Below are 27,390 nucleotides of genomic sequence, written 5' to 3' on the forward strand. Positions count from 1 at the left end.
TAGGCCTCACTTCCCGACCCCTAAAAATAAGAATTAGGGAACACTATAGGGACATCACCAATGCCAAGGAGATTGAAGACCCTATGCTCCTTAAATCTATACCCAAACACTTTAAAATGACTCATAATTGTGACGCTTCTTTGCTGAAAGCCATAGGCATTGATAAAGTACACATTGATACTAGGGGGGGTAACTGGAGAAAATCCCTTGCACAATTGGAGGCCCGTTGGATCTACAGAGTAGGATCGGTTCAACCATTTGGTCTCAACGAAGTACTCAGTTTTGCCCCATTTCTCTAAACATCATTATTTTTAGCTGTTTTATCATGATTTTAACCTCCCTCATTTTATCTTATTTTTTATTTTTAGATTGGATCTATACTTTTCATCTTAAATTATGTGGCTATTTTCTGGACATTGTTGGCGGCTTATTATTCATTCGCGGAACCCTGAAACATACAAATAGGACTGGCAACATGCCCTTGGCGGCTTGAATAATGGACTTTGTCTTTTAACGCAACGGACTGCTATTCTGCATTCCCCCCTTTCCCCCCCCCCCTTTTTTCCACAATGATGTGTTATTTTACAAAACATATAAATAGATTTGTAATTATATTTTGCAATTTGTATACCAATAACTAATGTATAATATTTCTTATCGTATGCACATCCTTTTTATTCACATCAATGTACTTTTACTTTATATTTGTGTGTTTTTCCAAAAACTCAGAGATCGCGTGATTTGTTATCTTGTGACCCAATAGCACGGTCTTTTATAGACTAAATGTTGCGTTTGTTCACCAGACATTTTCTCACTCTTCCCCACACTGTTCCCACAGTGTTTATTCCTACCTACTGGTTATATTCAGTTTTTACCTCCCCCTTCACCTCTTCTATGCACCTTTTTTCTTTTTCTTTTCATCCCTATCGCAGGACGTAAACATCCCTCTCTGACACTCAGCCCATAGTACTTCTCTATCACCGTCATGCGCACTCGGGTTCTGGCGGTGAGCGCCTCTTCCGGGATTTCCTGCACCAGCGTTGCCGGGGCAACGCGTCAGTAGTGGCTCGGTTTCTCCTCCCTTTGCTCTGACGCGTCGAGCGGGGAGGAGTGCCAACGCCGCGTGACGCCGAAACCCGATGACGTGGGCGGACTTCCCGGATGGAGCGCCATCACAACCGCTGCCACCAATGTCCGTTTATCCCATGATATATAAAGCTCTTTACTTACATTTCCCTCCATACTCACCCCTCGATAAAGCTGCACGCGAAACGCGCGTCGGGGAACCGGTCCACGCCCACGGAGGTAATGTGTCTACGCCATTGAGCAAATATACCTATTTCTTTGGGGGTCCTTTATGTCTAGGGTGGTTAACGCTTCATATTCATTTGCACTTTAAGCTGCACCTGCACCTTAAATTACTGTACCCTTCAAGCCTTGTTGCTGCATCTGATTTTTACAAGGCCCTCTTAGCACTTTACCTTCCACAGGCTGGTCCGTCTTTATTGTGCACAGTGTCCCTACAGAAAGAAATTCCTTTCCTATTTTTTGTATCTTTATGTATGTTTTTAGAAATTGATTTAAATAAAATGTTTATACTTTTTAAGCCATAGCTCCTTTTTCTTATTTGGATGTATATGTTCTACATGAGCTAGCTATATCTAGGCATGATAATTTTTTGAAGTCATTGTTCTCGGAATGTTGGTGTTATTTAAATCACTCTGCTGAACTCTTCCTTTGTTCTCGGAATGTTTGCATTATTTAAATTACTCTGCTGATCTCTCCCATTGTTCTCGGAATGTTGGGGTTATTTAAATTACTCTGCGGAACTCTGCCTTTGTTCTCAGAATGTTGGCGTTATTTATATTTCTCTGCTGAACTCTACTATTGTTCTCGGAATGTAGGCATTATTTAAATCACTCTGCGGAACTCTCCCTTTGTTCTCGGAATGTTGGCATTATTTAAATTACTCAGAGGAACTTTCCCTTTGTTCTCGGAATGTTTGCGTTATTTAAATTACTCTGCGGAACTCTCCCATTGTTCTCGGAAGGTTGGGGTTATTTAAATTACTCTGCTGAACTCTCCATTTGTTCTTGGAATGTTGGCATTATTTAAATTACTCTGAGGAACTCTACTGTTGTGAACTGTGTTTCTGGGCTCCCTCTGGTGGTCACTAACGGTATTGTGTTAGGTATGTCTTGTTGCAGGCCTGAGCTCCAGCTGTGTCGTTAAGCAGCGGGTGTTTCCTATTTGAGTCTCCTCTGGACTCAGTCTCTTGCCTGGCATCGTTGTATCCAGACCTATTTGGTCTCCTCCGGATTCCTTTCAGTCTGCCTCATGCAAGAAAAGCTAAGTCTGTTTTGTACAATTTGGATCATTTGCATTATTCAGTGTTTTTGTCCAGCTTGCTTTACATTTGATTTTTGACTCGCTGGAAGCTCTAGGGGGCTGATATTCTCCCTCCACACCGTCAGTCGGTGTGGGGTGTTATGACCCCAATGACAGAGGGTCTCAGAAATAATTACTAAGTCTGCAAACACAAAAACCAGCTCATAGGGCAGTGGTAACTGAGCTGACCATATATCTAATCCTAGCACCACAAATAGCAGCAGCCGGGGAACGTGCCTACGTTGGTTCTAGATGTCTCGCGCCAGCCGGAGAACTAACTAACCCTAGAAGGGAAAAGAAAGACCTTTCTTGCCTCCAGAGGAAAGACCCCAAAAGTTGGATACAAGCCCCCAACAAATAATAACGGTGAGGTAAGAGGAAAAGACAAACGTAAGAATGAGCTAGGTATTTAGCAAAGAGAGGCCCACTAGCTAATATCAGAATATAGTAAGATGACTTATATGGTCAGCAAAAACCCTATCAAAATATCCACGCTGGATATTCAAGAACCCCCGAACCGTCTAACGGCCCGGGGGGAGAACACCAGCCCCCTAGAGCTTCCAGCAAAGTCAGGAATCACATTTAGTACAAGCTGGACAAAAATAAGAGCAAAGTAAATAACCAAAAAACAAAGAAGCAGGACTTAGCTTAATTTTGCACGAACAAGGAGCAGCAGACAGGAGCAAACAGAAAGGATCTGATTACAACGATGCCAGGCACTGGACTAAGGATCCAGGAAGTTTAAATAGCAACACCCCTGGACTAACGACCCAGGTGGGTGCCAAACTGAGGAAAGACAATCCCAGAGTCATATCACTAGTAACCACAAGAGGGAGCCAAAAAGTCTAATTCACAACAGTACCCCCCTTAAAGAGGGGTCACCGAACCCTCACCAAGACCACCAGGGCGATCAGGATGAGCAGCGTGAAAGGCACGAACTAAATCGGCCGCATGCACATCAGAAGCAACCACCCAGGAATTATCCTCCTGACCATAGCCCTTCCACTTGACCAGATACTGAAGCCTCCGTCTGGAGAGACGAGAATCCAAGATCTTCTCCACCACGTACTCCAACTCGCCCTCAACCAACACCGGAGCAGGAGGCTCAACAGAAGGAACCACAGGTACAACGTACCGCCGCAACAAAGACCTATGGAACACGTTGTGAATGGCAAACGACACCGGATGATCCAAGCGAAAGGACACAGGATTAAGGATTTCCAATATCTTGTAAGGACCGATGAAGCGAGGCTTAAATTTAGGAGAGGAGACCTTCATAGGAACAAATCGAGAAGACAGCCATACCAAATCCCCAACACGAAGTCGGGGACCCACACCGCGGCGGCGGTTGGCAAAACGCTGAGCCTTCTCCTGTGACAACTTTAAGTTGTCCACCACATGATTCCAGATCTGCTGCAACCTATCCACCACAGAATCTACCCCAGGACAGTCAGAAGGCTCCACATGTCCCGAGGAAAAACGAGGATGGAAACCAGAGTTGCAGAAAAATGGCGAGACCAAAGTAGCGGAACTAGCCCGATTATTAAGGGCAAACTCAGCCAACGGCAAGAAGGTCACCCAATCATCCTGATCTGCCGAAACAAAACACCTCAAATAAGCCTCCAGAGTCTGATTAGTTCGCTCCGTTTGTCCATTAGTCTGAGGATGAAAGGCAGACGAAAACGACAAATCAATGCCCATCCTAGCACAAAAGGATCGCCAGAACCTGGAAACAAACTGGGATCCTCTGTCAGACACAATATTCTCAGGAATGCCGTGTAAACGAACCACATTCTGAAAGAACACAGGAACCAGATCGGAAGAGGAAAGCAGCTTAGGCAAAGGCACCAAATGGACCATTTTAGAAAAGCGATCACACACCACCCAGATGACAGACATGCCCTGAGACACCGGGAGATCCGAAATGAAATCCATGGAAATGTGTGTCCAAGGCCTCTTCGGGACAGGCAAGGGCAAGAGCAACCCGCTGGCACGAGAACAGCAAGGCTTAGCTTGAGCACAAGTCCCACAGGACTGCACAAATGACCGCACATCCCGTGACAAGGAAGGCCACCAAAAGGACCTAGCCACCAGATCTCTGGTGCCAAAAATTCCCAGATGCCCTGCCAACACCGAGGAATGAACCTCGGAAATGACTCTGCTGGTCCACTTATCAGGAACAAACAGTCTGTCAGGTGGACAAGAGTCAGGTCTACCAGCCTGAAATCTCTGCAACACACGTCGCAAATCAGGAGAAATGGCCGACAAGATAACTCCCTCTTTAAGAATACCAACTGGTTCTGCGACTCCAGGAGAGTCAGGCACAAAGCTCCTAGAAAGAGCATCAGCCTTCACATTCTTTGAACCTGGTAAATACGAGACCACAAAGTCAAAACGGGAGAAAAACAATGACCAGCGGGCCTGTCTAGGATTCAGGCGTTTAGCAGACTCGAGATACATCAAATTTTTGTGATCAGTCAAGACCACCACACGATGCTTAGCACCCTCGAGCCAATGACGCCACTCCTCAAATGCCCACTTCATGGCCAGCAGCTCCCGATTGCCAACATCATAATTCCGCTCGGCAGGCGAAAACTTCCTAGAGAAGAAAGCACATGGTCTCATTACCGAGCAACCAGGGCCTCTCTGTGACAAAACGGCCCCTGCCCCAATCTCAGAAGCATCCACTTCGACCTGAAAGGGAAGTGAGACATCAGGCTGGCACAAAACAGGCGCCGAAGTAAACCGGCGCTTCAACTCTTGGAACGCCTCCACGGCTGCAGGAGCCCAGTTAGCAACATCAGAACCTTTCTTGGTCATATCCGTCAAAGGTTTAACAACGCTAGAAAAATTAGCGATAAAACGACGGTAGAAGTTAGCAAAACCCAAGAACTTCTGAAGACTCTTAACTGACGTGGGTTGAGTCCAATCATGAATAGCTCGGACCTTGACTGGGTCCATCTCCACAGCAGAAGGGGAAAAAATAAACCCCAAAAAGGGAACCTTCTGTACTCCAAAGAGACACTTTGAGCCCTTAACAAACAAAGCATTCTCACGCAAAACCTGAAACACCATCCTGACCTGCTCCACATGTGAGTCCCAATCTTCAGAGAAAACCAGAATATCATCCAGATAAACAATCATAAATTTATCCAGATACTTCCGGAAAATATCATGCATAAAGGACTGAAACACTGAGGGAGCATTAGAGAGCCCAAAAGGCATCACCAAGTACTCAAAATGACCTTCGGGCGTATTAAATGCTGTCTTCCATTCATCTCCTTGCTTAATGCGCACAAGGTTGTACGCACCACGAAGATCTATCTTGGTGAACCACTTGGCACCTTTAATCCGGGCAAACAAGTCCGACAACAGAGGCAAAGGATACTGAAATTTAACAGTGATTTTATTCAGAAGCCGATAGTCAATACAAGGTCTCAAAGATCCATCCTTCTTGGCCACAAAAAAGAATCCCGCACCAAGAGGGGAAGAGGATGGACGGATATGCCCCTTCTCCAGAGACTCCTTGATATACGAACGCATTGCGGCATGCTCAGGTACAGACAGATTAAATAGTCTTCCCTTAGGAAATTTACTACCTGGAATCAAATCTATGGCGCAGTCACAGTCCCTATGAGGAGGCAGAGCACTGGACCTGGACTCGCTGAATACATCCTGATAATCAGACAAATACTCAGGAACTTCCGAAGGAGTAGAGGAAGCAATAGACACCGGCGGGGAATCAGCATGAATTCCCTGACAGCCCCAACTTGACACAGACATTGCCCTCCAATCCAAGACTGGATTGTGGGTCTGTAACCATGGCAGACCCAAAACGACCAAATCATGCATTTTATGCAGAACAAGAAAACGAATCACCTCCCGATGTTCAGGAGTCATGCACATGGTTACCTGCGTCCAAAACTGCGGTTCATTTTCCGCCAATGGTGTAGCATCAATACCTCTAAGAGGAATAGGATTTACCAACGGTTCAAGAACAAAACCACAGCGCTTGGCAAATGACAGATCCATAAGACTCAGGGCAGCACCTGAATCCACAAACGCCACAACAGGGTAAGAAGACAATGAGCAAATTAAAGTCACAGACAAAATAAATTTAGGTTGCAAATTACCAATGGCGACAGGACTAACAACCCTTGTTAGGCGTTTAGAGCATGCTGATATAACATGTGTAGAATCACCACAGTAAAAACACAACCCATTCTGACGTCTACGACTTTTCCGCTCATTTCTAGTCTCAATTCTATCACATTGCATTAAATCAGGTGTTTGTTCTGACAACACCACCAGAGGATTAGCGGTTTTGCGCTCCCGCAAACGCCGGTCAATTTGAATAGCCAGCGCCATGGAATCATTCAGACTTGTAGGAATGGGGAAACCCACCATCACATTCTTAATGGCTTCAGAAAGGCCACTTCTGAAATCTGCGGCCAGAGCACACTCATTCCACTGAGCAAGCACGGACCATTTCCGAAATTTTTGGCAATACACTTCAGCTTCATCCTGGCCCTGAGAAATAGCCAGCAAGGCTTTTTCTGCCTGAACTTCAAGATTGGGTTCCTCGTAAAGCAATCCAAGCGCCAGAAAAAACGCATCAATATTTGCCAATGCCGGATCTCCTGGCGCTAGCGAGAAAGCCCAATCCTGAGGGTCGCCCCGCAAAAAAGAGATAACAATTTTAACTTGCTGAGCTGAATCTCCAGATGAACGGGGTCTCAGAGATAGAAACAATTTACAATTATTCCTGAAATTCCTAAACTTAAATCGGTCTCCAGAAAACAGTTCAGGAATAGGTATTTTAGGTTCAGACATAGGACTACTGGTAACAAAATCTTGTATGCCCTGCACACGAGCAGCAAGCTGGTCTACACTTGTAATCAAGGTCTGGACATTCATGTCTGCAGCAAGCACAAGCCACTCAGAGGTAAAGGGGAGGAAGAGAGGAAAAAAAAAACAAAACCTCAGAATTTCCTTTCTTATTATCCCACTTCTGCAATGCATTAAACATTCAATGTTGGCCTGGCATACTGTTATGACCCCAATGGCAGAGGGTCTCAGAAATAATTACTAAGTCTGCAAACACAAAAACCAGCTCATAGGGCAGTGGTAACTGAGCTGACCATATATCTAATCCTAGCACCACAAATAGCAGCAGCTGGGGAACGTGCCTACGTTGGTTCTAGACGTCTCGCGCCAGCCGGAGAACTAACTAACCCTAGAAGGGAAAAGAAAGACCTTTCTTGCCTCCAGAGGAAAGACCCCAAAAGTTGGATACAAGCCCCCAACAAATAATAACGGTGAGGTAAGAGGGAAAGACAAACGTAAGAATGAGCTAGGTATTTAGCAAAGAGAGGCCCACTAGCTAATAGCAGAATATAGTAAGATGACTTATATGGTCAGCAAAAACCCTATCAAAATATCCACGCTGGATATTCAAGAACCCCCGAACCGTCTAACGGCCCGGGGGGAGAACACCAGCCCCCTAGAGCTTCCAGCAAAGTCAGGAATCACATTTAGTACAAGCTGGACAAAAATAAGAGCAAAGCAAATAACCAAAAAACAAAGAAGCAGGACTTAGCTTAATTTTGCACGAACAAGGAGCAGCAGACAGGAGCAAACAGAAAGGATCTGATTACAACGATGCCAGGCACTGGACTAAGGATCCAGGAAGTTTAAATAGCAACACCCCTGGACTAACGACCCAGGTGGGTGCCAAACTGAGGAAAGACAATCCCAGAGTCATATCACTAGTAACCACAAGAGGGAGCCAAAAAGTCTAATTCACAACAGTGGGGGTTCTTGAATGTTCAGCGTGGATGTTTTGTAGGGTTTTCTGCTAACCGCATAGTCCACTATCTATTTTCTGCTATCTAGACTATTGGGCCTCACTTTGCTGAATCTAGTTCATCTCTACGTTTGTGTTTTCCTCTTGCCTCACCGTTATTATTTGTTGGGGGCTTTCTATATCTTTGGGGTTCAATTTCTCTGGAGGCAAGCGAGGTCTTATTTTTTCCCTCTAGGGGTAGTCAGTTCTCCGGCTGGCTTGAGACGTCTAGAACCAACGTAGGCACGTTCACCGGCTACTTTTAGTTGTTTGTGTCAGGATCAGGTATGCGGTTAGCCCAGTTTCCACCTCCCTAGAGCAGTATTTATATTTTTGCTATCTTGCCGGAATATCAGAGATCCTCTGCCATTGGGATCATAACAGAATGCCAGGCCAAAAGAAAATGTTTAATGCATCGCAGAAGCGGGATTAAAAAGAAGTTCTGAGGTTTTTTTTGTTTTTTTTTGCTGCAGTTTGCCTAGCTTCTTCCATCCCCTTTTTCTCTGAGTGGCTGAAACTCTGCTGCAGATATGAATGTCCAGACCTTGACTTCTAGTGTGGATCAGCTTGCTGCTAGGGTGCAAAGCATTCAGGATTTTGTTATCCATAGCCCTATGTCTGAACCAAAAATACCTATTCCTGAGCCGTTTTTTGGAGATAGATCTAAATTCTTGAATTTTAGGAATAATTGTAAATTGTTTCTGTCTCTGAAACCTCGTTCCTCTGGTGATTCCGCTCAGCAAGTTAAGATTGTTATTTCCTTCTTGCGCGGCGACCCTCAGGATTGGGCCTTCTCTCTGGCGCCAGGAGATCCTGCATTGGTGAATGTTGATGCGTTTTTTCTGGCACTTGGTTTGCTTTATGAGGAGCCTAATCTTGAAAATCAGGCTGAAAAAATGTTGCTGGTTATCTCTCAGGGTCAGGACGAAGCTGAGGTATATTGCCAAAAATTTCGGAAATGGTCCGTGCTTACTCAATGGAATGAGTGTGCACTGGCCGCAAATTTCAGAAATGGTCTTTCTGAAGCCATTAAAGATGTGATGGTGGGGTTTCCTATCCCTACAGGTCTAAATGATTCAATGGCTCTAGCCATTCAAATTGATCGACGTTTGCGGGAGCGCAAATCTGATAATCCTTTGGCGGTGCTGTCTGAGCGGTCACCTGATTCTATGCAATGTGACAGAATTCTGACCAGAGCCGAGCGACAAAATCATAGACGTCAAAATGGGTTGTGTTTCTACTGTGGTGATTCAACACATGTTATCTCAGCATGCTCTAAACGTTTAAAGAAAAAAGTTAATCCTGTCGCCATTGGTACTTTTCAGCCTAAGTTTATTTTGTCTGTGACTTTAATTTGTTCATTATCTTCTTACTCAGTTATGGCTTTTGTGGATTCTGGTGCTGCTTTAAGTCTGATGGATTTGTCGTTTGCCAAGCGCTGCGGTTTTGTCCTGGAGCCTTTGGAAAATCCTATTCCTCTTAGAGGAATTGTTTCTACGCCATTGGCAGAGAATAAACCTCAGTATTGGACGCAGGTGACCATGTGCATGACTCCTGTACATCAAGAGGTGATTCGTTTTTTGGTACTGCATAAAATGCATGATGTTGTCGTTTTGGGTCTGCCATGGTTACAGGCCCATAATCCAGTTTTAGATTGGAAAGCTATGACTGTGTCTAGTTGGGGGTGTCAGGGGATTCATGGCGATTCTCCATTGGTGTCTATTGCTTCTTCTACTCCTTCTGAGATCCCTGAGTTTTTGTCAGACTTTCAGGATGTATTTAATGAGGCCAGGTCCAGTGCCCTTCCTCCTCATAGGGACTGTGATTGTGCTATAGATTTGATTCCTGGTAGTAAGTTTCCTAAGGGACGACTCTTTAATTTATCTGTGCCAGAGCATGCCGCGATGCGGAGTTATATAAAGGAGTCTTTGGAGAAGGGACATATTCGCCCATCCTCGTCCCCTCTTGGTGCAGGATTCTTTTTTGTGGGCAAGAAAGACGGGTCTCTGAGACCTTGTATTGATTATCGTCTTCTGAATAAGATCACTGTTAAATTTCAGTATCCTTTACCATTGTTGTCTGATTTGTTTGCTCGGATTAAGGGATCCAGTTGGTTCACCAAGATAGATCTTCGTGGTGCGTATAACCTTGTGCGCATAAAGCAGGGAGATGAATGGAAAACGGCATTTAATACGCCTGAGGGTCATTTTGAGTACCTGGTGATGCCTTTCGGATTATCTAATGCTCCTTCTGTGTTTCAGTCCTTCATGCATGACATCTTCCGGAAATATCTGGATAAATTTATGATTATTTATCTGGATGATATTTTGTTTTTTTCTGATGATTGGGAGTCCCATGTGAACCAGGTCAGGATGGTGTTTCAGGTTTTGCGGGAGAATGCTCTATTTGTGAAGGGCTCAAAATGTATCTTTGGGGTACAGAAGGTTTCTTTTTTGGGTTTTATTTTTTCCCCTTCTACTGTGGAGATGGACCCAGTTAAGGTCCGTGCCATTCATGACTGGACTCAGCCCACGTCTGTTAAGAGCCTGCAGAAGTTCTTGGGCTTTGCTAATTTTTACCGTCGTTTTATCGCTAATTTCTCCAGCATGGTTAAACCTTTGACGGATATGACCAAGAAGGGTTCTGATGTTGCGAATTGGTCTCCTGCGGCCGTGGAGGCCTTTCAGGAGCTGAAGCGTCGGTTTACTTCAGCGCCAGTCTTGTGCCAGCCGGATGTCTCTCTTCCCTTCCAGGTTGAAGTTGATGCTTCTGAAATTGGTGCAGGGGCTGTTTTGTCGCAAAAAAGTTCTGATGGCTCCGTGATGAAGCCATGCTCCTTCTTTTCAAGGAAATTTTCGCCTGCTGAGCGGAACTACGATGTTGGTAATCGGGAGTTGTTGGCCATGAAGTGGGCATTTGAGGAGTGGCGACATTGGCTCGAGGGAGCTAGACATCGTGTGGTGGTCTTGACTGATCATAAAAATCTGATTTACCTCGAGTCTGCCAAGCGCCTGAATCCTAGACAGGCCCGTTGGTCATTGTTTTTCTCCCGTTTTGACTTTGTGGTCTCGTACCTGCCTGGTTCGAAGAACGTGAAGGCTGATACACTTTCTAGGAGTTTTGTGCCTGATTCTCCGGGAGTCTCTGAGCCGGCTGGTATTCTCAGAGAGGGAGTAATTTTGTCTGCCATTTCCCCAGATTTGCGACGAGGGCTGCAAAAATTTCAGGCTGATAGGCCTGATCGTTGTCCACCAGAGAGATTGTTTGTCCCTGATGGATGGACCAACAGAGTTATTTCTGAGGTTCATTCTTCGGTGTTGGCGGGACATCCTGGGATTTTCGGTACCAGAGATTTGGTGGCCAGGTCCTTTTGGTGGCCTTCCTTGTCGCGGGATGTGCGTTCTTTTGTGCAGTCCTGTGGGATTTGTGCTCGGGCTAAGCCTTGCTGTTCTCGTGCCAGCGGGTTGCTTTTGCCCTTGCCTATCCCAAAGAGGCCTTGGACGCACATTTCCATGGATTTCATTTCGGATCTTCCGGTGTCTCGGAAGATGTCTGTCATCTGGGTGGTGTGCGATCGTTTTTCTAAAATGGTCCATTTGGTGCCCTTGCCTAAGTTGCCTTCCTCCTCTGATTTGGTTCCTTTGTTCTTTCAGAATGTGGTTCGTTTGCATGGCATCCCTGAGAATATTGTATCTGACAGAGGATCCCAGTTTGTGTCCAGATTCTGGCGATCCTTTTGTGCTAAGATGGGTATTGATTTGTCTTTTTCGTCGGCTTTTCATCCTCAGACTAATGGCCAGACCGAGCGAACTAATCAGACGTTAGAGACTTATTTGAGATGTTTTGTTTCTGCTGATCAGGACGACTGGGTTACCTTTTTGCCACTGGCCGAGTTTGCCCTTAATAATCGGGCTAGTTCTGCCACCTTGGTTTCACCCTTTTTCTGCAACTCAGGTTTTCATCCTCGTTTCTCCTCGGGTCAGGTTGAACCTTCTGACTGTCCTGGGGTTGATTCTGTGGTGGATAGGTTGCAGCGGATTTGGAACCATGTGGTGGACAATTTGAAATTGTCACAAGACAAGGCCCAGCGGTTTGCCAACCGCCGCCGCGGTGTGGGTCCCCGACTTCGTGTTGGGGATTTGGTTTGGTTGTCTTCTCGGCATGTTCCTTTGAAAGTCTCCTCTCCTAAGTTCAAGCCTCGCTTTATCGGTCCTTATAAGATTTTGGAAATCCTTAACCCGGTGTCTTTTCGCTTGGACCTTCCAGCGTCTTTTGCTATTCATAATGTGTTCCATAGGTCCTTGTTGCGGCGGTACGTGGTGCCTATGGTTCCTGCTGTTGAGCCTCCTGCCCCGGTTTTGGTTGAGGGCGAGTTGGAGTACGTGGTGGAGAAGATTCTGGATTCTCGTATCTCTAGACGGAAACTCCAGTATTTAGTTAAGTGGAAAGGCTATGGTCAGGAGGATAATTCCTGGGTTGTCGCCTCTGATGTTCATGTGGCTGATTTGGTTCATGCCTTTCACGCTGCTCATCCTGATCGCCCTGGGGGTCTTGGTGAGGGTTCGGTGACCCCTCCTCAAGTGGGGGGTACTGTTGTGAACTGTGTTTCTGGGCTCCCTCTGGTGGTCACTAACGGTATTGTGTTAGGTATGTCTTGTTGCAGGCCTGAGTTCCAGCTGTGTCGCTAAGCAGCGGGTGTTTCCTATTTGAGTCTCCTCTGGACTCAGTCTCTTGCCTGGCATCGTTGTATCCAGACCTATTTGGTCTCCTCCGGATTCCTTTCAGTCTGCCTCATGCAAGAAAAGCTAAGTCTGTTTTGTACAATTTGGATCGTTTGCATTATTCAGTGTTTTTGTCCAGCTTGCTTTACATTTGATTTTTGACTCGCTGGAAGCTCTAGGGGGCTGATATTCTCCCTCCACACCGTCAGTCGGTGTGGGGGTTCTTGAATGTTCAGCGTGGATGTTTTGTAGGGTTTTCTGCTAACCGCATAGTCCACTATCTATTTTCTGCTATCTAGACTATTGGGCCTAACTTTGCTGAATCTAGTTCATCTCTACGTTTGTGTTTTCCTCTTGCCTCACCGTTATTATTTGTTGGGGGCTTTCTATATCTTTGGGGTTCAATTTCTCTGGAGGCAAGCGAGGTCTTATTTTTTCCCTCTAGGGGTAGTCAGTTCTCCGGCTGGCTCGAGACGTCTAGAACCAATGTAGGCACGTTCACCGGCTACTTTTAGTTGTTTGTGTCAGGATCAGGTATGCGGTTAGCCCAGTTTCCACCTCCCTAGAGCAGTATTTATATTTTTGCTATCTTGCCGGAATATCAGAGATCCTCTGCCATTGGGATCATAACACTCTACCATTGTTCTTGGAATGTTGGCGTTAATTAAATCACTTTGCAGAACTCTGCCATTGTAATGTTGGCGTTATTTAAATTACTCTGTGGAACTCTCCCATTGTTCTTGGAATGTTGGGGTTATTTAAATTACTCTGCGGCACTCTCCCATTGTTCTCGGAATGTTTGCATTATTTAAATTACTCTGGAACTCTCCCATTGTTCTCAGAATGTTGGCGTTATTTAAATTACTGTGCGGAACTCTCCCATTGTTCTCGGTATGTTGGCATTTTTTAAATTACTCTGCGGAACTCTCCCATTGTCCTCAGAATGTTGGCGTTATATACATTACTCTGTGGAACTCTCCCATTGTTCTCGGAATGTTGGCCTTATTTAAATCACTTTGCAGAACTCTGCCATTGTTCTCAGAATGTTGGCGTTATTTAAATTACTCTGTGGAACTCTCCCATTGTTCTCGGAATGCTCGGGTTATTTAAATTACTCTGTGGAACTCTCCCATTGTTCTCGGAATGTTGGGGTTATTTAAATTACTCTGCGGGCCTCTCCCTTTGTTCTCGGAATGTGTGCGTTATTTAAATTACTCTGCGGAACTCTCCCTTTGTTCTCAAAATGTTGGCGTTATTTAAATCACTCTGCACAACTCTCCCTTTGTTCTCGGAAGGTTGGCGTTATTTAAATCACTCTGCAGAACTCTCGCATTGTTCTCGGAATGTTGGCTTTATTTAAATTAGTTTGCGGAACTCTCCCATTGTTCTCGGAATGTTGGGGTTACTTAAATTACTCTGCGGAACACTTCCTTTGTTCTCGGAATGTTGGAGATTTTTAAAATACTCTTCAGAACTCTCCCATTGTTCTTGGAATGTTGGCATTATTTAAATTAGTTTGCGGAACTCTCCCATTGTTCTAGGAATGTTAGGGTTATTTAAATTACTCTGCGGAATGCTCCCATTGTTCTCGGAATGTTGGCGTTATTTAAATTAAATTTATACAACTATTTCGATCCAATAAGGGCCGAATTCAGAAGAGATCCTTTAAAAGGGTAACACTTTATTAAGCAAATTTAAAAGACATAAAAAGCAGAACAATACACAGAAAGGGAAGCTGCTGAAATCCAGACCCAAAATAGACAATCACAATAACACCAATACCTATATAGTACATAAACAAATGTCTATATCAAAAAATGGACATCACTCCAATAAGAATACAGTTAATAATTTCTATGTGTGTTATCTAATCATGCTCTGGAGTGAATTATTATAAATTACTACATGTGAATAAAGATGTAAATAAGGATATAGAGAGACTCTATGTCTATGTTTGATATAGATACTAAGTGTAGTAACAATATGTTGTTTTAATGTCCCACTAAGGCTACGTTCACATTTGCGTTGTGCGCCGCAGCGTCGGCGCCGCAACGCACAACGCAAACAAAAATGCAGCAAAACGCATGCACAACGCTGCGTTTTGCGCCGCATGCGTCCTTTTTTTCATTGATTTTGGACGCAGCAAAAATGCAACTTGCTGCGTCCTCTGCGCCCGGACGCGGGTGCCGCAGGGACGCATGCGGCGCAAAACGCAAGTGCGACGCATGTCCATGCGCCCCCATGTTAAATATAGGGGCGCATGACGCATGCGGCGACGCTGCGGCGCCGACCGCAAATGTAAACGTAGACTAATCGCCAATGGCATAAATCAATATCTCAATTGTCTATATGCTAGCTCCTGACATTCCATCCAAGCTACCAGCAAGCATGGATAAAGGGTAAATAAATAACATTAAATATAACTATATAATCAGTAAGACTTGGATTGGGCAAAAGGAACACAATAAAGTTGCCCGCAGGAGGTAGACACAATATCATAGAGAAAACGCTAGATGAAAAGCGAAAAAGGAGGTTAAATATACCTATATCATGGGACTTGGCAGGTAAGTGAATCTGGATCCAGAAAGCAGCGTCCCCTCACCCCGACGCGCGTTTCGCCGCCAGCTTCTTCCGGGGGCGTGTCGGGGTGAGGAACAGCTGGCCCTTAAAAACTGCCATTAGCCAATAGGCTTACTGCGTCGGCCCCGACGACCTAAGCGGCGCATGTCAGCGTCATCCCCCTCGTGATGTTGATCTTCCAGTCTCTGCTTCTGACACGCAAGCGTGGACCGCAAGCCTGTCTTAGTGAGCGTCGCTGGAAGATCGCGAGCTGGGGAGGACTGCGCATGCGCACTGTCGTCATAGCCGAGGCAGCAGTAGCGGACTGTGGATAACATGATGCGACGGGCAAATAGTGGATATCATGGGGAACCCTATTTAAACTATCACTTTTACCGAAAATGTTAATGCTTGGCAGCATTAGTAAAACAAATACATTGTCTCCTACACAGAAAACTCTCAATATTATGTGCAGCATATAAATATTAATAGAATTAATGATTATAGAAATGTGAAACATAAATAAAAACCAGACACAACTGTGAATGGTGGTAATATATATACTGTGTACACTAGTGATAGTGTTAGTGATGAAACTATTACAAATATAAGTAAAATCCTATTGTAATATTAATTAAAAGCATATTACAAATATATATTAAAATAGTGATATACATATGAAAGTGACAAAGTAATAAAAGGAGAAAAAGAAAAGGAAGGGAGGAAAAGGAAGGAAGGGATGAAATAAACACATATACATAAAAACATATTGCATGTGCATATAAACCAAAATTGCATATATGTAGACCCATAACATATAAGGGGGGGGAGGGGGAGGAAAAAAAAAGAGTGATGGTGCGTACAATAGTCTCATAACTCCATATGTCTCTAAAAAACGTCTTCGACTAAAACTGTTGTTACATATATAGGGGAATAAAGGTCCTTTGACATAAATATCCTTTTTTCCAAGACAGCCATTCTTCACCCATCGTTTTCAAGAACTTTTTCAAATTTCACAATGTCCAGTTACTGGCATGGCAATAAGGGCTATATAATAAAGAGGATAAAATAAATTTAAAAACAAAAAACTGAAAAGTGCATAAAACAATCGCTATATCCTAAACATACTATAGCTGCCCCCCTACCCCTAAAAAAGATATCATATTCCTCAACTATGCATATTTTTACAAAAAGGAAGCAAAACCCATGTTTTCATTAAGTCCCCGGGGGTAAAGAGTTCCTAAGCGATAAATCCAACGGTTTTCCAGTTGAGCAAGCGTCCGTGATAAATCCCCTCCCCTGGGGCCCAAACAAATCTGATCTATAGCTTTAATTTTTAATCCCCTGGAATTAGATTGATGGTACCTTTTAAAATGACGCGGCAGGGTCTTCAGTTGAGTATCATCTTCAACTGTTTTGGACTTGTCAATGTCACGGACGTGCTCCCTCGTTCGAATCTTTAATTCTCTCGTTGTTAGACCTATATACACTTTTTTACATGGACATTCCGCGTGATATATCACACCTTTTGAACTGCAGTTTAGATGTTTTAATATTTTATATCTTCTTGTTCCATCATGGTTATCAAATGTCGTTGATTTTATAAGATTTATGCATGCCTTACACATGCCGCACGCAAAGAAACCATTATTTCCTTTATTATTCATATTCCTTTTGTCACATTTCGAATCATAATGACTGTGGACCAGAATGTCTTTTAAATTTGGCGATCTTTTTGCCACCATTTGAGGAGACCGAGGAAGTATTTGTTTTAACACAGGATCTGTTAGGAGAATATTCCAATTTTTTCGAATAATATCCGTTAATGGTTTCCATTAGTTGTTGAAAGTTGATATAAATCGAATTTGCGGTTGGTCTTCTAGTTCTTTTGGAATAGCGGGTCCATAAAGAAGGCTATTTCGTGATGTCTTAATTGCCCTATGATAACCCTGGCGGATCAGTCTCCTACTATATCCTCGTTGCTCGAATCTTGTTGCCAGGTCCGCTGAATGGATATGAAAAGTCCGTTCATCCGAGCAGATTCTTTTGAGTCTCAGAAACTGACCGATAGGGATTCCCCGAATCGTAGATCTTGGATGAGCCGAATCTGCCATCAAGAGAGAGTTAGTTGAAGTAGGTTTCCTTTATATTTCTGTCTGTAGTGTACCATCTTCCGATGCTTCAATGAGAATATCCAAGAATTCCAATTTCCTACCAGATTTAACCCCTTCCCGACATGCGCCGTACTAGTACTGCGCTGCCGGCACTGCATTACTGACAGCCGCAGTACTAGTACGGCGCCCCGATCACCGCGGTCTCACGCTGAGCGCCGCGGTGATCGGGTGCGGGTGTCAGCTGTATATGACAGCTGACACCCCGCAGCAATGCCCACGATCGGCGCTGTCGCCGATCGCGGGCATTTAACCCCTCTGATGCCGCTGTCAATAGTGACAGCGGCATAGAGGGGGATCGCGCAGGGACGGGGGCTCCCTGCGCTCTCCCACCGGAGCAGCGCGATGAGATCGCGCTGCTCCGGTGACCTGGAAGGAGTCCCCGGATCCAAGATGGCCGCAGGACTCCTTCCGGGTCATAAGATGACCCTGCTTGCCGGCGTCTGCTGAGAATCCTCATAGCAGGCGCCGGCAAGCCCCTGCAATGTGCCTGGCACATCGGTGATCAGACCGAGTGCTATGCACACGGTCTGATCACCGATCTGTGATGTCCCCTCCTGGGACAAAGTAAAAAAGTTAAAAAAAAATTTTTCCACATGTGTAAAAAAAAAAAAAAAAAAATTCCTAAATAAAGAAAAAAAAAATAAATATATTCCCATAAATACATTTCTTTATCTAAATAAAAAAAACACCACACAATAAAAGTACACATATTTAGTATCGCCGCGTCCGTAACAACCCCACCTATAAAACTATATCACTAGTTAACCCCTTCAGTGAACACCGTAAAAAAAAAAAAAAAAAAACGAGGCAAAAAACAACGCTTTATTCTCATACCGCCAAACAAAAAGTGGAATAACACGCGATCAAAAAGACGGATATAAATAACCATGGTACCGCTGAAAACGTCATCTTGTCCCGCAAAAAAAAGCCGCCATACAGCATCATCAGCAGAAAAATAAAAAAGTTATAGCTCTCAGAATAAAGCGATGCAAAAACAATTATTTTTTATATAAAATAGTTTTTATTGTGTAAAAGCGCCAAAACATAAAAAAATTATATAAATGAGTTATCGCTGTAATCGTACTGACCCGAAGAATAAAACTGCTTTATCCTTTTTACCAAACGCGGAACGGTATAAACGCACCCCCTAAAAGAATTTCAGGAATTGCTGGTTTTTGTTCATTCCGCCTCCCAAAAATCGGAATAAAAAGCGATCAAAAAATGTCATGTACCCAAAAATGGTACCAGCAAAAACGTCAACTCGTCCCGCAAAAAACAAGATCTCACATGACTCTGTGGACCAAAATATGGAAAAATTATAGCTCTCAAAATGTGGTGATGCAAAAACTATTGTTTGCAATAAAAAGCGTCTTTTAGTGTGTGATGGCTGCCAACCATAAAAATCCGCCCAAAAAACGCTATATAAGTAAATCAAATCCCCCTTCATCACCCCCTTAGTTAGGAAAAATAATAAAATTTAAAAAAATATATTTATTTCCATTTTCCCGTTAGGCTACTTTCACACTAGCGTCGGTACGGGGCCGTCGCGCTGCGTCGGCCCGACATACCGACGCATACTGTGCAAGCGCCGCACAACGGAGGCAGCGGATGCTGTTTTTCCACGCATCCGCTGCCCCATTGTGAGGTGCGGGGAGGTGGGGGCGGAGTTCCAGCCGCGCATGCGCGGTCGGAAATGGTGGACCGTCAGCACAAAAAAAGTTACATGTAACGTTTTTTGCTGCCGGCGGTCCGCCACAACACGACGCAACCGTCGCACGACGCTTGCGACGTGTGTCAATACGTCGCTAATGTTAGTCTATGGGGAAAAAACGCATCCTGCAGATGACTTTGCAGGATGCGTTTTTTCGCCAAAACGACGCATTGCGACGTATGCAAAAAAACGCTAGTGTGAAAGTAGCGCTAGGGTTAGGACTAGGGTTAGGGTTGGGGTTAGGGTTTCAGTTAGAATTGGGGAGTTTTCACTGTTTAGGCACATCAGGGGCTCTCCAAACGCGACATGGCGTCCGATCTCAACGCGTTTGTTTGCGTTAAAAACGCATGCGTTTTTATAGAAAAAAAACAGAACACACACTGAAAAGTCACCCACCACCATCAAGGTGATAAAGGGATCCAAACCCTAACCCTAACCCTACCCCTAAACTCATCCCTAACCGTTTAATGAACATTTTCTGACAGTCATAGTGCCACGTATTTCAGTGCCACGTATTTCAGTGCCACGTATTTCAGTGCCACGTATTTCAGTGCCACGTATTTCAGTGCCACGTATTTCAGTGCCACGATATTTGAGTGCCACGTATTTAAGTGCCACGGTATTTCAGTGAAATACGTGGCACTGAAATATCGTGGCATTTACGTGAAATACGTGGCACTTAAATACGTGGCACTTAAATACGTGGCACTTATATACGTGGCCACTGAAATATCGTGGCACTTATATACGTATATACGTATATAAACGTATTTCAGTGCCACGTATTTCAGTGCCACGTATTTCAGTGCCACGTATTTCAGGTTAGGGGTAGGGGTAGGGTTAGGGGTAGGGTTAGGGTTTTTTGTTTTTTTCTTGTTTTCTTGTGTTTTTCTATAAAAACGCATGCGTCTAAAAAAACGCATGCGTTTTACCGCGATTACATGCGTTTTTTCACACATGCGTTTTTAAAAAAAAACGCAAGTGTGAAACCAGCCTTACCCTTGGGAAAATAAAAACATGGGGGCTAAAATATAATTTTCGTGGAAAAAAATATATTTTTTATTTTCGCGGCTCTGCGTTATAAACTGTAGTGAAGCACTTGGGGGTTCAAAGTTCTCACAACACATCTAGATAAGTTCCGTGGGGGGTCTAGTTTCCAATATGGGGTCACTTGTGGGGGGTTTCTACTGTTTAGGTACATCAGGGGCTCTGCAAATGCAACATGACACCTGCAGACCAATCCATCTAAGTCTGCATTTCAAACGGCGCTCCTTCCCTTCCGAGCTCTGCCGTGCGCCCAAACAGTGGTTTATCCCCATATATGAAGTATCAGCGTACTCAGGACAAATTGGACAACAACTTTTGTTGTCCAATTTCTCCTGTTACCCTTGGGAAAATAAAAATGTGGGGGCTAAAATATAATTTTCGTGGAAAAAAAAATATTTTTTATTTTCATGGCTCTGCGTGATAAACTGTAGTGAAACACTTGTTGGTTCAAAGTTCTCACAACACATCTAGATAAGTTCCGTGGGGGGTCTAGTTTCCAATATGGGGTCACTTGTGGGGGGTTTCTACTGTTTAGGTACAGCAGGGGCTCTGCAAATGCAACATGACACCTGCAGACCAATCCATCTAAGTCTGCATTTCAAACGGCGCTCCTTCCCTTCCGAGCTCTGCCGTGCGCCCAAACAGTGGTTTATCCCCATATATGAAGTATCAGCGTACTCAGGACAAATTGGACAACAACTTTTGTGGTCCAATTTCTCCTGTTACCCTTGGGAAAATAAAAATGTGGGGGCTAAAATATAATTTTCGTGGAAAAAAAAATATTTTTTATTTTCATGGCTCTGCGTGATAAACTGTAGTGAAACACTTGTTGGTTCAAAGTTCTCACAACACATCTAGATAAGTTCCGTGGGGGGTCTAGTTTCCAATATGGGGTCACTTGTGGGGGGTTTCTACTGTTTAGGTACATCAGGGGCTCTGCAAATGCAACATGACACCTGCAGACCAATCCATCTAAGTCTGCATTTCAAACGGCGCTCCTTCCCTTCCGAGCTCTGCCGTGCGCCCAAACAGTGGTTCCCCCCAATGTATGGGGTATCAGCGTACTCAGGACAAATTGGACAATAACTTTTGTGGTCCAATTCCTCCTGTTACCCTTGGGGGAAAAAAATTGCGGGCTAAAACATCATTTTGTGGAAAGAAAAAATGATTTTTTGATTTTCACAGCGCTACATTCTAAACTTTAGTGAAACAACTGGGGGTTAAAAGTGCTCACCACACATCTAAATAAGTTCCTTAGGGGGTCTTCTTTCCAAAATGGTGTCACTTGTGGGGGTTTCCACTGTTTAGGCACGTCAGGGGCTCTCCAAACACGACATGGGTTCCGATCTCAATTCCAGCCACTTTTGCATTGAAAAGTCAAATGGCGCTCCTTCCCTTCCGAGCTCTGCCATGCGCCCAAACAGTGGTTTATCCCCATATATGAAGTATCAGCGTACTCAGGACAAATTGCACAACAACTTTTGGGGTCCAATTTATCCTGCTACCCTTGGGAAAATAAAAAATTTGGGGCAAAAAGATCATTTTTTGTGAAAATTAATATTAATTTTTTTTACGGCTCCACATTATAAACTTCTGTGAAGCACTTGGAGGTTCAAAGTGCTCACCACACATCTAGATTAGTTCCTTAGAGGGTCTACTTTCCAAAATGGTGTCACTTGTGGGGGTTTCCACTGTTTAGGCACGTCAGGGGCTCTCCAAACACGACATGGGTTCCGATCTCAATTCCAGCCACTTTTGCATTGAAAAGTCAAATGGCGCTCCTTCCCTTCCGAGCTCTGCCATGCGCCCAAACAGTGGTTTATCCCCATATATGAAGTATCAGCGTACTCAGGACAAATTGCACAACAACTTTTGGGGTCCAATTTATCCTGCTACCCTTGGGAAAATAAAAAATTTGGGGCAAAAAGATCATTTTTTGTGAAAATTAATATTAATTTTTTTTACGGCTCCACATTATAAACTTCTGTGAAGCACTTGGAGGTTCAAAGTGCTCACCACACATCTAGATTAGTTCCTTAGAGGGTCTACTTTCCAAAATGGTGTCACTTGTGGGGGTTTCCACTGTTTAGGCACGTCAGGGGCTCTCCAAACACGACATGGGTTCCGATCTCAATTCCAGCCAATTTTGCATTGAAAAGTCAAATGGCGCTCCTTCCCTTCCGAGCTCTGCCATGTGCCCAATCAATGGTTTACCCCAACATGTGGGGTATCGGCGTACTCAGGACAAATTGTACAACAACTTTTTTGGTCCAATTTCTCCTGTTACCCTTGGTAAAATAAAACAAATTGGATCTGAAGTAAAAATTTTGTGAAAAAAAAGTTAAATGTTCAATTTTTTTTAAACATTCCAAAAATTCCTGTGAAGCACCTGAAGGGTTAATAAACTTTTTGAATGTGGTTTAGAGTACCTTGAGGGGTGCAGTTTTTAGAATGGTGTCACTTTTGGACATTTTCTGTCATATAGACCCCTCAAAGTCACTTCAAGTGTGAGGTGGTCCGTAAAAAAAATGGTTTTGCAAATTTTGTTGCAAAAATGAGAAATCGCTGGTCAACTTTTAACCCTTATAACTCCCTAACAAAAAAAAATTATGTTTCCAAAATTGTGCTGATGTAAAGCAGACATGTGGGAAATGTTGTTTATTAACTATATTATGTGATATAACTCTCTAATTTAAGGGCATAAAAACGAAAAATTTGAAAATTGCTAAATTTTCATAATTTTCGACAAATTTCTGTTTTTTTCACAAATAAATGCAAGTCATATCGAAGAAATTTTACCACTATCATAAAGTACAATATGTCACGAGAAAACAATGTCAGAATCACCAGGATCCGTTGAAGCGTTTCAGAGTTATGACCTCATAAAGTGACAGTGGTCAGAATTGTAAAAATTGGCCGTGTCACTTAGGTGAAAACAGGCTTTGGGGTGAAGGGGTTAAAGGTAAGTTTAATATTTCTGGTATTGGAATTCAATTTATTCATAAAGGTCTCGAGTTCACTAGTAGTACCTTCCCATATAAACAGCACATCATCAATGTACCTAACCCAATTATGGACTTTACTAATTTCTGGTATCTCTTCACCCAAAAATATACTTCTTTCCCAGTAGCCCATAAAAAGGTTGGCATACGAGGGGGCACAAGATGCCCCCCCATTGCTGTACCTCTTAACTGCAAATATATATTTTGATCGAAAATGAAGGTATTGTGTTTTAGTACAAACTCAAGGAGCATCAGGATTAGATCTGCCAACTCACCGTCTAAATTACTGGAATGTAGATACCACGAGGCTTCCTCTAAACCATCACTATGTTCAATTGACGTATATAAGGCTTTGACATCAGCTGTTACCAACATCATATTTTCCTCAATGGTTATTTGATCAATTCTTTGAAGTGCTTGGTTGGTATCCCTGATGAATGAGGGAAGCGTCAGCACCATAGGTTTTAGAAAATGGTCCACTATATCAGAAATCAACTCACATAAACCCCCATTACCTGATACGATCGGTCTTCCCGGGGGATCACGGGGATCTTTATGGACTTTGGGTATCAGGTATAGTGTAGGTAGCCTTGGATGGCATTTTCGGATTTTATCCACCAATGTTTTTGAAACAATGCCTAGTTGATACGCCTGTTCCAATATGGCAATAAGTTCCTCCTGGAAAGAAGTCAACGGGTTATAGCATAATTTACGATAACATGATTTATCATTTAGTTGTTTATATGCTTGTCTTTCATACATGGATGTTGGCCAAATTACCATGTTGCCACCTTTGTCTGCAGGTTTATATAGGACATCTGTCCAAGACTTTAATTCTTCCAGAGCTAGATTCTCTTTTTTAGACAAGTTGTAAGCATTAATCCGCTGTGCTGCTAGTGCTTCAATTTCACCAGTTACTACTTTGGTGAATACTTCTACTGTAGGACAGAGTGATAATGAAGGGAATTTACTAGATTTAGTGTATAAATGAGGAGGAATAGTACTTACCTCTTTAATTTCATTTTCCTCTTCTAATGACTCTAGTATTCTTAAAGTTTCTATGTCCTCATCAGTATTGTTCTTATTTGGACCACCAGATTTAAAATGCAGTTTTTTCAAAACAATTTTTCTTGCCAAGAGATGTATATCCTTTACCGTGGTGAAGGCATCTCAATGAGAGGATGGAGAGAACGTCAGACCCTTTTCCAGGATCTTACAATGAACATCCGTCAGTAGGCTTGAGCGAAACGGGTCGGCCATTTTCAGAAGTCGCCGACTTTTGGCAAAGTCGGGTTTCATGAAACCCGACCCGACCCCTGTGTGGGGTCAGCCATGAGGTCGGCGATCTTCTGAATCTGGTATCGGAATTCCGATACCGAGTTCCAATATGTTTGCGATATCGGAACTCGGTATCGGAATCCACATTTAAGTGTAAAATAAAGAATTAAAATAAAAAATATTGATATACTCACCTCTCCGACGCAGCCTGGACATCGCCGCTGGTAACCGGCATCTTCCGTTCCTAAGAATGGCGCTTGAAAGACCTTTCGAATGCTTCACGGCTTGTGATTGGTCGCGGCGGCCCACGTGACCGCTGAGCGACCAATCACAACAAGCCGTGAGGTAATTCTCAGGTCCTAAATTCCTCATTCTAGGAATTTAGGCCATGAGAATTACGTCACGGCTTGTGATTGGTCGCTGAGCGGTCACGTGGGCCGCCGCGACCAATCACAAAGCCGTGACGTCATCTAAGGCCCTTCACGCACTAATTCTTAAGAAGGAAGGCTGCCGGAAAGAAGCAGGGTGCGTCCGAGGGTGAGTATATACCTAATAGGAATATACTCACCCTCGGCTTCTTTCCGGCAGCCTTCCTTCTTAAGAATTAGCGTGTGAAGGGCCTTAGATGACGTCACGGCTTTGTGATTGGTTGCGGCGGCCCACGTGACCGCTCAGCGACCAATCACAAGCCGTGACGTAATTCTCATGGCCTAAATTCCTAGAATGAGGAATTTAGGACCTGAGAATTACATCACGGCTTGTTGTGATTGGTCGCTGAGCAGTCACGTGGGCCGCCGCGACCAAACACAAGCCGTGAAGCATTCGAAAGGTCTTTCAAGCGCCATTCTTAGGAACGGAAGATGCCGGTTAGTACCAGGGCGCGTCAGAGGGTGAGTATATCAATATTTTTTATTTTAATTCTTTATTTTACACTTAAATATGGATCCCAGGGCCTGAAGGAGAGTTTCCTCTCCTTCAGACCCTGGGAACCATAGTATCCCATTGCACTGCATTGGGTTTCGCGTTTCGGCCGACCCCGACCCCGACTTTTTTATAGGATCGGCAGATTTCACTCGACCCGACTTTTGAGAAAGTCGGGTTTCGTGAAACCCGACCCTATAAAAATAAAAGTCGCTCAACCCTATCCGTCAGTTCATGTTGAGATAAATTGATTACCTGATACCGATCTCTATTTTTTCTAGGTCTTTGTGATTTATTGAAGATGTCTGGAAATTTACAGTGATGTCCACTTCTGAGGTAAGAATCTCTAATATGTTCAGAGTCACTCAAGGATGCATTGCTTTCACTTCCAGAGGCACTTGACACTTCAGTTCTCTCATGTAAAGATTTATCTGTCATCTTTGGTTTTGTTTTATACTGCCATCTATACACCCTTTGGTTCTCATAATCCTTTACATCACGCATGTATTTTTTGGATTTACTCAGACTGATCTCGTCCTCCCACTTGCCACTTTCTTTGTTAATGTCCTTTAACCAATTCTCAAAATCAGATGTAGATACATTTTTTTGTAGTATGCTTTGCAGGCTATCAAGTTCAGAGTCCAGCTCTGTTAAAGATATAGTGTTTTTGTCTATTATTTTTATAAATTCCACAGAGCAATTATTTGCAGTTTCGGTCCATCTCTTTGTAAGGAGATCATTATCTAATTCAAATGATGGATATATCTGAATGCGTAGTCCTCTCGGAACAATTTTCTGAGTGCAATAATTTTCTAATGAGGTCTTATTCCACCAGAGTTTGATTTTGCGATGTAAAGCATTTTTATATTTTTGCATAGTTTCCCTATTACTCGGAATGATATCTTGCGAACAGTCTGTGACATTCTGCTTGAAAATATTAATAGCTTTAGTACGCCAAGTACTTTCCTTGGCTTTGAGGTCTTTGGAGTTATTTAAATTACTCTGCGGAACACTCCCATTGTTCTCTCAATGTTGGCATTATTTACATTACTCTGCGGAACTCTCCCATTGTTCTCGGAATGTTGGTGTTATTTAAATTACTCTTTGGAACTCTCCCTGTCAGGACTCTGAACATTTTTTACCTTTTGTGCATTACTGCCCTTTTCCAACATGGCGTCTTTGGTCTCATGTGCCCTTGTCTTCCTGCTATAAAACTCCACCCCAGCCTTCAGTCTGTGCTAGATTATTCTGCTTTGCATCTAGCTCCTGATTACTCCCTGGCCTTGCACCTGCACCTGTGAACCTGTGTTGGAGATCCTGCCAGTCTGCTCTGAGTTCCTGCTGCATACACGAGTGTTCAGTAATCCTCCTTCATCTGCTGCTCGTGTTACTTCTATCTGCATTTGCTGGACATGTAAGCTGTTTCTGCTCTGCAAAACCTGAGACTATTAACCAAGCCTCCCTGGTTGAGCTAAGATATGATTTGAACTGCCTAATAGCATATCTATCTGTGTCTGGACTAAGTCAAGGATCTATTCGTGTCAAGTTTCCTCAAGAATAACTGTGCTTCATAGACTTTCTGTTTGTTTGCATCTACCTCTGTAGTTTCCTATTGACTGCTAAGCTGCATTTATTATTTGCACCAAGTGTTATGGACTTGAGTTTCTCTCTGCACCTGCTTGAATCACCGCATGATAATATAAACTTTACCACTTATAAAACTGTGTCCTGTTGTCTTATTCCA

The 27,390-nt window shown here is 43.6% G+C and overlaps 1 long non-coding RNA gene across 2 annotated transcripts; it reads right to left on the bottom strand.

Annotated features, from left to right (window-relative positions):
• Positions 1 to 16,112: 16,112 nt before the first annotated feature.
• LOC143818230 (uncharacterized) lies at positions 16,113 to 23,873 on the bottom strand. 2 transcript variants are annotated; one of them, XR_013224444.1, is made up of 3 exons: positions 23,723 to 23,873; positions 16,879 to 17,620; positions 16,113 to 16,560 (listed from the first exon to the last, which is right to left on the bottom strand). It is a non-coding gene; the product is annotated as an uncharacterized LOC143818230 (long non-coding RNA). The 2 variants fall into 2 exon arrangements; XR_013224426.1 differs by having other exon boundaries at positions 16,879 to 17,724.
• Between the last annotated feature and the right edge of the window lie 3,517 nt (positions 23,874 to 27,390).

This window comes from Ranitomeya variabilis, chromosome 1, assembly GCF_051348905.1.
Source record: "Ranitomeya variabilis isolate aRanVar5 chromosome 1, aRanVar5.hap1, whole genome shotgun sequence".
In the NCBI taxonomy this organism is placed as follows: domain Eukaryota; kingdom Metazoa; phylum Chordata; class Amphibia; order Anura; family Dendrobatidae; genus Ranitomeya; species Ranitomeya variabilis.